This window comes from Carya illinoinensis, chromosome 15, assembly GCF_018687715.1.
Source record: "Carya illinoinensis cultivar Pawnee chromosome 15, C.illinoinensisPawnee_v1, whole genome shotgun sequence".
In the NCBI taxonomy this organism is placed as follows: Eukaryota; Viridiplantae; Streptophyta; class Magnoliopsida; order Fagales; family Juglandaceae; genus Carya; species Carya illinoinensis.
This window is the reverse complement of record NC_056766.1, coordinates 34,376,696-34,388,195: the sequence shown is the minus strand read 5'-3', so window position 1 is coordinate 34,388,195 and position 11,500 is coordinate 34,376,696. Positions and strand designations below refer to the sequence as shown.

General features: G+C 35.6%; 1 long non-coding RNA gene across 1 annotated transcript; it reads left to right on the top strand.

The window, feature by feature from the left end:
• The first annotated feature begins 1,470 nt into the window (after positions 1-1,470).
• LOC122295842 lies at positions 1,471-3,678 on the top strand. The gene is made up of 3 exons (XR_006238291.1): positions 1,471-1,816; positions 1,958-2,503; positions 3,434-3,678. It is a non-coding gene; the product is annotated as an uncharacterized LOC122295842 (long non-coding RNA).
• Positions 3,679-11,500: the final 7,822 nt, after the last annotated feature.

The following is an 11,500-nucleotide window of genomic DNA, read 5'->3' as shown; positions in this document are numbered from 1 at the left end:
ATACTAGCCTTGAAAATGGTTGTTGATGGAATTGCAAAATTGTGTTCTATGCTGTGTTTTGTGTGCCATGTGAAGTGATGGAATTATCGTGCAGTTTGTGATGTGGTTTTGTGCCGTGTGAAGTGATGGGATGTTGTGTAGATTTGTGACATGTCATGTAAAGTGCTTTTACTGTTTTTTGCGTGCTGTGGTGGTTTAAATGTTAAATGCCATTGTTGTTACATCTTAATTAGGGGAATTTTTCCTCATTCACACTATTTTTTAGTTGCGACGGGACGTTGGCAATTTCCACTATTTCATGGGTTTACAACTTGTGAAAGGGTGTTGGAAATCCCCTCCCTTGCACTAAGTTGCAGAATGTGAATGCTTGTTGGAAAATTTTCCACATGCACTGTTTTTATCATATAATTATTTCCTGAATGTTTATCATGATTAGCCTGTTTCAAATCTATAATTGTTTGCTGAATCTCATATAATCGAATTGTGACTTATGTGTGGAAATCGAAATCTGTAAAATTGTTTGCTTTTTGTGTTAATGGGATTTTTGTGGGTGTGTGCGTTTAACAACCCCAAGTTGAAATGGGACATTATTTTGGTAAAACTTCTCTAGTCACTCGAAAGTTTGTAAAACATAGTGAGATTTTCTGGATTGTCGTTAGACGACAATGAGCTCAAGCAAGATGGTAATGCTCTTGGTTGATGTTGTTGTCTCCCTATTAGTGGAAGCTAGATGATGCTTGACCACGAATGCGCCATGCACGAAACTGGACATTACTTGTTACAAAGTCACTCATGTGGCGCCCCCGACCCCACGTGTTTTGGAGGGGGTAGTGACACCGAGGTGTAGACCGCACGGATCACACACCCCCAACGTAGTGTGCAAGTGTGCGCTCGCATGCAATATGTGTATAGTTATAAACGTAGTAAAAAATAATAAGACAGTCTAGACTAGGTACCAGAAAATCTAAAATACAACCAACAAAGAAGTTCTCAAAAGATTATTACAGTCATCCAACTGAAACAATAAAGTAGGAATCCAAACAGCTACAATGGGGATAAACCACTCCTCAGGTGGGGTCGATCCTCAATGCTCATAAATGTCCTCTGCATTAAAAAATTACAGTTCTGTGAAACAGAATTGCAGGTAAAAATACCACAATGAGATTTTGCAATCTCAACAAATAAATTCATAGATCAACCACCAAGAAATAAAAATAATGGAAAAATAGACAACCACATGCAGATGATAGGCATAAAGGTTATTCCCAAAATTTACACTTTCCTTGCCTTTACCAGAAAATAATTATAAATATTAGTTTTCTTGTTTTAAATTTAATGTGTTATTTGTTAGATTTATTTTATGGTGTTTAAGTTGTGCAATTTAAAGGCTTTCTTGTTATTAATTATTCTTTTGCATTTAAATTGCACTTTGCTTTAATTTATTCTATTTTTGGGCTTTAAATATTTTATTTTATTAATGTTTAGTTGTAGTGTTTTTAGTAGGCTTTTACTTATTTTATTGGGTCTTTTTCTTTTATTTTTCGGATTGGGCTCTTCCTAGTGGGTTATACACTTGTTTTTGGGCCAAAAAATCTTATCAATTCGGCCCAGCCCGTAGCCACTTAAGCCCACCTCTCCCCTTTCATTAAACGGAGTCGTTTTGGTGTCTTAAGGCTTCATTTTTCTTCTTCTTTCTTCTCCCTTCTTGCGCCGTTCACTTCCCTTTTTTCTTCATCATTTTCGTCGCTTCTTCTTCTTCAGCAGACCGGCTCTTTCTTCCTCCCTTGTGATGCCGATTCCTTCACATTTTCGTCTGGTTAGCTTGCTTTAATTTTATCTTGTTGTTTTGTTTCCGTTTGCTGTAAACCGAACCCTCTCTCTCTCTCTCTCTCTCTCTCTCTCTCTCTCTCTCATTTTTCTGCATTTTATTTCATGATTTTTTTCTCCATTGTTGCAGGTCTGGCCGAGCTTCTTTGTGTGTCTCATTCCTCTTCTTTTTTCCTTGTTTATTTCATGTTATTGTGGTGTAAAACTCCTGCTATCTTCTTGGGTTGATCACGAATTTATGCTCTGTTTTTATACCCAGAATTGCTCTGTTTTTCTTGGTCATTTTGTGTCCCTTTTTTTTTCCTCTCTTTATCTCTATTATTTTCGTGTACAAGATTTTGGGTAAAACCTTGTGATTTTCTGAAGTTTTCTCTCCAAAACTGTGATCTGTAGCTAGTCCTTGCCGTGCCCTGTTTTGCTCTTGTAGCCGTGGACTCCATTTCTATTTCTTGTGAGCTTTTAGTTCAAACCGTGTGTTACATTTCCAAGCATTTATCTCAAGCTTATTTTCAGTAAAAATCAGCCCCTTTTATTCCACAAATTTCACCTTAAATCCCTTTGTTTTCAAAACTCATTTTAGCCCCAAAACTTGTAAATTTTGGTAAATTATTTTCAAGCTAGCTTTTGAAGTTAATCGGGTATTTGATCTTCCAGAATTATTTCCTTTAAAAGCGTTGTAAGTATTTTTCTGAACAACTCGTGTGATTTAAATATATTTATGCTTTAACAAATATTTTGTAGATTGGTTTGTTATGTCAGACTGAGTCCGAGGAGTTTGGGGGTCGGTTGGAATGAACGAATGAGTTTTTTTGTTTGTTGATTGATTGATGTTGGAGTTTGCCGGATTATTTTGTGACTTGTAGCATGCATTGCATGGTGCATGCATGATCATGTTTTATAAAATCAAAATTAGATTTTTTCGCATAGTGCACGCATATTCATGGGTATTAATGAAAAATTGAGTTTTTGTGTAAAAGTAGATTTTTGGGTGCGTGTGTATCACGATCCCAAGCCGAGATGAGACATTATCTCGGTGGAGCTCATCTAGTCACTCAGGAGCGCAATATACTGAGTGACGTCCCTTGGGTTGTCGCTGGGCGACAACGGGATCAGACGAGATGGTAATGCTCTCGTGCCGACTCTATGGCCCCTCTTCTGGCGGGGGTTAGAGGATGCTTGGCTACGAACACGCTGGGCGCAAAACTAGGCATAGCTTGTTATGAAGTCACATGCATGGTCGTTACTTATGGTGTGACGAAGGGTGACGAAGGGAGCCAGGGTGTACGGATGGAGACCATGGTGCATAAGGATTAAAATGGATAATGGGTTATTTTTTAGAAAAATGACGAGATTTGATTAACGGATTTTATGTTGGGCCATTTTCTGGGAAAATGGTAGATATGTTTTAATGGATTGGATTTATGGGCAAAATATGATTTTTGGCCTGTGTGGAAAATTAGTCTTTTTCAAGGAAATTGTGATTTTTTGAGTCTCATGCATATGACATCATATTCATGCATTTTGTTATTGCATGAATGTATTTTTATCTCGTATTGTTTTTTTTTAGATTATTACTTACCTACAGTACTATATTTTGGTACTGTAGATTTTGATGCAGATGGTGAAGAGGCTGAGTCCAAGGAGGCGGCTCCACCGAAAGAGTAGATTGGTGTCTCTACTTGTAATTGTTAGAAATTATTTTCCGTTTTCAAATTATGTATTTTGGTTTATGACTTTGTTACTGGAATTTGTAATATTTTTAGTATGATTATGTTTAAGCGAATTTGTATTAAACAAATTCTGGTACTTAGTCGACTGACTTTATTTATCCACTACATCATTTTTATTGTACACGTTTGCATGTACACACACTTGGCACTTAGTGATGAGATGCGTAACCCATGTTGTCATCATCCTGACACTTCAATTTTCATGTATCTGTATGTGGGATCGTTCCGGACGTCACAATCTTCAAGATAGTGGCTTTGCTCAAAGGCCAGCAATGAGGTTTCGAGCATAAATCTCTTAGCTTTTGTCTAACTGAAAGCGTGGGATTTCCAGCACTCCTTTTTCATATTTTAGTTCAAGCGGTGAGCAATTTTGTGATTTGCTCATCATAAACTCCAATCATACCCTAGCCAGCTGTGTTGTACCGTGCATTTCCTTTATGATCTCAGAATTTCTTTTCACTTGCCTTTCGCGAGGAGGCAAGCAAAAGTTTCTAAGCAAGTCAGTGAAGTGCAATATTTTTCCCGACCTAGAATCATGAGGATGAAATCCTTGAACGTTTTATTCTTCAAACTGGCGAAAGGTAAGGTCAATGAGGGGGGAGTAAGTACTTGAGAGATCAGGTCTTAATGCAGTGTCGTATATTTTCTCAATAAAAAAGAAAGGAAGCTGATTTTCAAGTAATATCAAGTCCAACTGCACCCTATTCCTCAACCACGGCTGTAATGTTTGCCGGCCATACCTAGTCCAGGTTTTCAACTATTTTTTACAGAAAAACGCGATAATGAAGCTCGCATCAACCAGGATCATATTCACAAAATCATCACTGTCTGGTGGAGTCTATCGATCTGAATAACATTCCCGAACACTTTCTTCCGCACCTTTTATAGTGCTAACTACATCTTACAAATTTGTTTCGGCTCGTTTTTTGAACTCTCTAGACATCTCAATTTAAAACTTTCCATATCCTGTCAGTCCTGCGATCTTGGGTTATTATTACGATGAAAAGGCCCAACTGATATTACCTGAGGAGTATAAGCTTCTTCGTTCGATCTGCGAATCAGATCTGAAACCTTGTGGACACAAGCATATTTATGCAGTTCATGATTTCATATGACTGAAGCATTTGCATCGTGTTCATGATCATCAGAAGTACTAGCTGATATTTCTGCTGCCATCTATATATCAAATTGCTATTCCGAATTAACTTCCTGCTGATCACAAACACAAGATCCTCAATACTTATATAGATCATGATCAGAAGAGCTAGCTAGCTAGCTAGAACATGCAGGATCGATGTACATGATGATAAAACAAAGAGAGATTATAATGAAATAAACCTCATAATTAACGAGAGGAAGAGATTTTTGGTTGAACCTGATACAACAGCTAGAAGTCCCTGCAAGCTTAATGCCAAGCACTCAGATAAAGGACAAATTAAAGGGCTTTCCAAACTTTGGAAATGAAATGCATGAAGATCTTTAATTCAGTGTGCGACTCTTTTCATTAGAACAACTTCTATCCATATCTCTTTAAACGAGGTCGAGTAATCCATTCCGGGCAGCCCCAATTAAATATACGAGGGGCCTCATATGGTTTGTTTATTTTTCAATAAAAATAATTTTATAATTTGATATATTATATAAGGATACGTCTGTTTAATAGATATTTTTGTAAATAAACTATTTTTCTAAATATAATTTGGTTCACAAACTATAAAGTTTGAGAAGTTCTAGATTTAAAACTAAATTTACAAATTGAAAACTTTACAATTTTATTGTTGTAAAAACAAAATAATTAGAACACTTAATTACACTAATTAAATTGATAATATTTCTTTCAAACGAAATAAAACAATTAAAATTATTCATTTCATTTTATTTAATTCTTGTTTTTTCCTTCTTTCTTCTGTCTACTACTGGTGGGCTGGGAGAAATTATGTTACGCCGGCTATTTCTCTGGACCAACCTCTAACCTTTTTGGGCTTGGAATTGCTGGGATTGGGCAAAAGTTTCGAGCTTGAAATTCAAGTTGTCTTGATTAAAAACTAAATAATTAACCAATGTTGTAAAATAACATTGTAAAATTGTATGACCACCTTGAGTTAGCCGTCAAATGCACAGTGCATAGTGCCAGCATAGTAACTGGCATAGTAAATGGCCGACATCGCACAGTGTGCATAGTGCCAGCATAGTACTGCATAGTAACTGGCATAGTAAATGGCCGACATCGCACAGTGCATAGTGCCAGCATAGTACTGCATAGTAACTGGCATAGTAAATGTGCACAGTACCAGCATAGTACTGCATAGTTCCCTTTGTACGCCTATATATATCGTTGAATTCTTTAAGAAATTCATAGGTCTCATAACTTCTCTGAGTTCTATCTCTCTCTCTCTCTCCTTTCGATAGTTTTATAACACGTTATCAGCACGAAAGTTCTGACGATTTTGAAGCTAGTAGTCCTCTACTTCAAGTAAGTTTTTCAATATATTTTTATATTCCTGATTTATATATGTAAAAATGTCAAATCTTACAAAATTGGAATTCGTTGCTCTTGACATTTCTGGAAAAAATTATTTATCTTGGATCCTTGATGCTGAGATCCATCTGGATGCGATGAACCTGGGAGATACAATTAAAGAAGGAAATCAAGGGTCCCTGCAGGACCGTGCTAAGGCAATGATTTTCCTTCGGCACCATCTTCATGAAGAATTAAAAACTGAGTATTTAACGGTGAAAGATCCACTTATTTTGTGGAATGATTTAAGGGAGAGATATGAACAACAGAAAACGGTAATCCTCCCAAAAGCTCGTCATGATTGGATGCACCTGAGGTTGCAAGACTTCAAGAGTGTTGGTGAGTATAACTCTGCACTCTTTAAAATTAGCTCGCTATTGAAATTATGTGGTGAAAAAGTCACTGATGATGACTTGTTAGAGAAGACATATACTACTTTTCATGCCTCGAATGTGCTCCTGCAGCAGCAGTATCGAGAGCGAAAGTTCAAGAAATATTCTGAACTTATATCTTGTCTTCTATTAGCTGAGCAAAATAATGAGCTTTTATTAAGAAATCACCAGTCACGTCCTACTGGTTCTATATCATTCCCTGAAGTGAATGGTATTAGATTTACATCATTCCCAGAAGCGAATGGTGCATCTTTTCAAAGAAAAAGAGGACGTGGACGTGGTAAGAAAAACTATGGAAGTGGAGGTCCTAGAAGTGACCACACTAAAAGGGACAATAATAGATATACACCGTACCACCAGAAGTGGTTCAACTCAGAAAAGGGCAAAGGTCCCCAAAACAAACTTTTAAAGAAAGATGAAGATGGATGCCATAGATGTGGTATGATTGGACATTGGGCTCGTATCTGTCGTACAGATAAACACTTGGTTGACTTATACCAATCTTCTATAAAAGAAAAAACAAAGAAATTTGAAACAAATTTTACTGAACCATCATATGCTTTAGATTCTATAGATGGAGAAGATATTACAAGTCTTGATGTTTCTGATTTCTTTGAGGATTCTAGTGGTAGAGTTGATCATGAAAGTGTTCCTTTTTAATTAATGTATTTCCTTTATCTTATTATAAAATATTTTTATATTCTGCAATATTTTGTAGTAATGAAAGTTTTATTTATTCTTTTATACTTGTTATAAATTATTGATGATATGATTTATTTGAGAATGGAAATGGAGCATCCCTGAAGGATCGCCCTAAATCAATAATTTTTGAGTATCTCATATGAGTGATACTTGTACCAAAAACTCATTATGATTTATGCACCTGAAGTTGCATAATTGAAATTGTGGAAAGAATATATATTTGAATGAACGTCTCGAATGTGCTCCTGAAGTAGCAATATCGAGTATGCTCCTGAAGTAGTAATATGAAATGCAAACGTTCACAATATATTCTAAATTTGTGTCAGGTCTTTCAGTGACTGAGCAAAATAATGAGTTTTTGATAAGAATCATTATTCACGTCTTACTAGATCTACATCATTCCCTGAAGTGAATGATAATAAATTTATATCATTCTATTCCCTGAAGTGAAAAGAATGATGCGTTTCATTCAAAGAAACTAAGAAATTGGACGTGATAATGAATATCTTTTCGGGCCAGAAGCTCGTATTGGAAAAGCTGTAAGCTTTCTCTTTGAGATGATATTATACAAATTATTGAATCAAATATTATGATGCATCAAAAGGTGATATGATTCAAAATATTTGTATCTTTTCATGGTTATCTTGATCATCCAAAATCAATTACGATAAGTCGAATGATTTTCATATGGACGTCCATAAAAGAACCAGAAGATTCTTTTACTATAAAGTCTTACCACCAGAAGTGGAAAGAAAAATTTGCCAGAAGCAAATAAGATGAAATAATTCGACGTTATCTTGATTATCATATGTGAACCAGAAGTTCAGATGATAATTAAATTTTGGATGCAATAAGATAAAAAATGTCTCATATTCTAGCTGCTAAAATCCCAGCGAGGATTGAAGTCCCTGTAGGACAATTAAGAAATTCAGCAGTCTAAAGACATGTCTAAAGGCATGTGAGACGTATTGATACAAAAGATAGAGCATCTCAAAAGAGAAAGGCATAAATAATTGGCACTCCTGAAGAGGCCATACCCACAGAACAAGCAATAAAGTCCATCCAAATTTTCTGTATAAAATTCTCCTATATAAACTCTTGAAGAGTATAAATCTCCTGAAGAGTGCCTCCTGAAGAGGTTTTTCATGAAAATGTCTTCCCTTGAAGAGGGACAGGTACCTGAAAATAACGAGATCTCGTTACATTTCATGAATAATGGAAAAATTATGGATAGAAATAAAATCGTTGTCGACAACGTATTTCCATATGAGATGGCAATTGACATTACCAGAAGTAATGATGAAAGTGAATCAAGAATCGTCGAAGAATACGACGTAAAATATTGGCCAAATTTGAAAGAAACAATTCCTGCAGAATTGATTCACTAGTAAAATATGATGCATCAGGACTTATAGTCCAAACACCTAAAAGAGGTGATGCTTGTTGAATATCAGTGGGTATTTATAGAAAGGAAATAAAAGTGTGATATATAAATCACGAGTCAGTTTCTCAATTCCTGCAGAATTGATATCACTAAGTAAAATGTGATAAATATGGACTTGAAGTCCAAACACCTAAAGAGGTGATTTTTGTTAAATATCAGTGGATATTTATATACATGATATAAAAAGCCTGAAACTTTTAATATGAAAATGTGATATAGAGATCACAAGTTAGTTTCTCGAAGAAACAATATTGATATGATTTTAAAGTGGTTGAAATCATATTGAGATTTTTATTAGCTTGAAAGTTATCGAGAGTTTGGATATGCATGATTAACTGTATATTTATATGGATCATTGGATCATGATATATATATGAAAATCCCTGAAGGATAGAAAATGTCTGAAGCTTTTAATATGAATACATCTGGAAATATGTATTCTATCAAGTTTCAGAGATCCTTATATGATCTAAAGCAATCCAAACGCAAATGGAAACAAGCTATTATTGCAGTTTATATATATGATTTAAATGTCATTGAGGCTCCAGAAGAGCTCATGAAAACTGCACATATTTGAAATATAAATCTGAAACCCTTGCGGCTTCAAGGCGAAGATGGATGATATTATTAGTTCTGAAATACCATCTTTTGAATACAATTAGTATTTCAAATTCATATTATGGGTTTAATATGAAGTGTGCATTATTAAAGAAGAGATAAAAAATGAGCACACAGAAATCTACCAGAAGATAGAAACACAAATATGAATATTTGTGAAATATTATTTTATTATCTTGAAGCAAGAATTACAGAAATTTGAGGCACTTTGCCTCATTCTTCAAACGCTCTTGTTGTTCAAGAATCTGCATGGCATCCCTATCTAAAGGGGTGGGCAATCGAAAAGAAGATTTAAGCAAGGATTTTAAATTCCTATTCTCTTGCTTTATTGATTCTATCTTCATGTTGGAGTCCAGAAGAAGTCGCTGAAGTATAGCAATATTCTCGTGGAGATTGTCAACTCCAGAAGTTCTGGATTGCAGTCGCTGAGAAAATGCGACAATGGATGATGAGTATCGGGTACCGAGACTCACAAGCTCATATATAGCTTCATTATCTGACCTATGAGTCAGATCATTACATTGCATGATAGCACCTGTGGTAGAAGCAGGAACAGCTGATGAACGAGGTGCAGAGTACCTCATATATTGGCCATGAGAAGATCGCTGAGCCATTGCAGAGTAAAAGTGCAGAAAGAGATTGCAGAGTAAAAATGCAGTATGATTACAGAAAAGTGAAGAAGATGAGATGTGAATGAAGATGAGCTGAATATCTCTTTTATAGAGAAAATTATGATACAACATCTCTCGTGAAGCAAGAGAAAAGAGACGAAATATATCTTCATAGCTCTGCGGCGCCTGACAGCACGCCTGACAGCTGCGGCCCCTGACAGCACGCCTGACACCTACAAAAGAGTTGGAAAAGCCTGCGATGCTTGTCTGATCTAAAAAGGCTGGCCACCGTTTTTATGAGGTTAGCGGTTTAATGTTGATGAATTCTCCAATAACTGTATTATTTACAAGAACTCCAGAAGAGTACAACTCCAGAAGAGTAGTGATGAGCAGAAAGATCCAGTTGTGATTATTTTATCAACATGGATCAAGTCCACAGTTAGTTGGATGTACAGATGCGAATTATCTTTCAGATACACACAAGAAGATCATTGCAATTCATGAGAAGAAAGTTGAAATTGATATCAAGAAGGTACGATCAAGTGATAATCTGGCAGATTTATTCACAAAAGCATTACCAACTGCAACATTTAAGAAGATTGTGCAGAACATTGGAATGCGGAGACTTGAAGACCTTTTATCATGCACTTTTCAGGGGGAGTAATGTCTTGAAGACTTATGCTGATTGTACTCTTTTTCCTTCGCTAAGGTTTTATCCCACTGGGTTTTCCTTCGCAAGGTTTTAATGAGGCAATCTTAAAGCATTTTATGGTACACATGAATATTGTACTCTTTTTCCTTCGCCATTGGTTTTTTCCCACAGGGTTTTTCCTTGGCAAGGTTTTAACGAGGCATATTCATTATATGTGGTCATCCAAAGGGGGAGTGTTGTAAAATAACATTGTAAAATTGTATGACCACCTTGAGCTAGCCGTAAAATGCACAGTGCATAGTGCCAGCATAGTAACTGGCATAGTAAATGGCCGACATCGCACAGTGTGCATAGTGCCAGCATAGTACTGCATAGTAACTGGCATAGTAAATGGCCGACATCGCACAGTGCATAGTGCCAGCATAGTACTGCATAGTAACTGGCATAGTAAATGTGCACAGTACCAGCATAGTACTGCATAGTTCCCTTTGTACGCCTATATATATCGTTGAATTTTTTAAGAAATTCATAAGTTTCATAACTTCTCTGAGTTCTATCTCTCTCTCTCTCTCTCATTTCGATAGTTTTATAACAACTAAATATTTGTTTATGACTAGTGCCATATATACCTATAATTTTACATATAATAGTATATGTATTGAATATTCATCTTATTTTATCAATTTTTTTTTAAATTCCAATTACTAATTTTTAATTTCAAAATCTTCACCGTTGCAATATATAGCTGACAAGTCATTATATATGGTTATGTGAGTAAAATTGTATGTATAGATTGTATTTTTCTATGTTGAATTGTTCACTTGTAATTTAAAGCCAAACGTGGACACCATATGGCCGGACGTTGACGTTGGCACCACGTATATACTGCAATCTGACGCTCGGAATTTTCTTTGCTTATTACTTAATTCATAGTTCATATTGATTTTCAAAACTACCAACCAATAATTTTTTGTATTCATTAAATATAAAAATCTGACAGATAGAA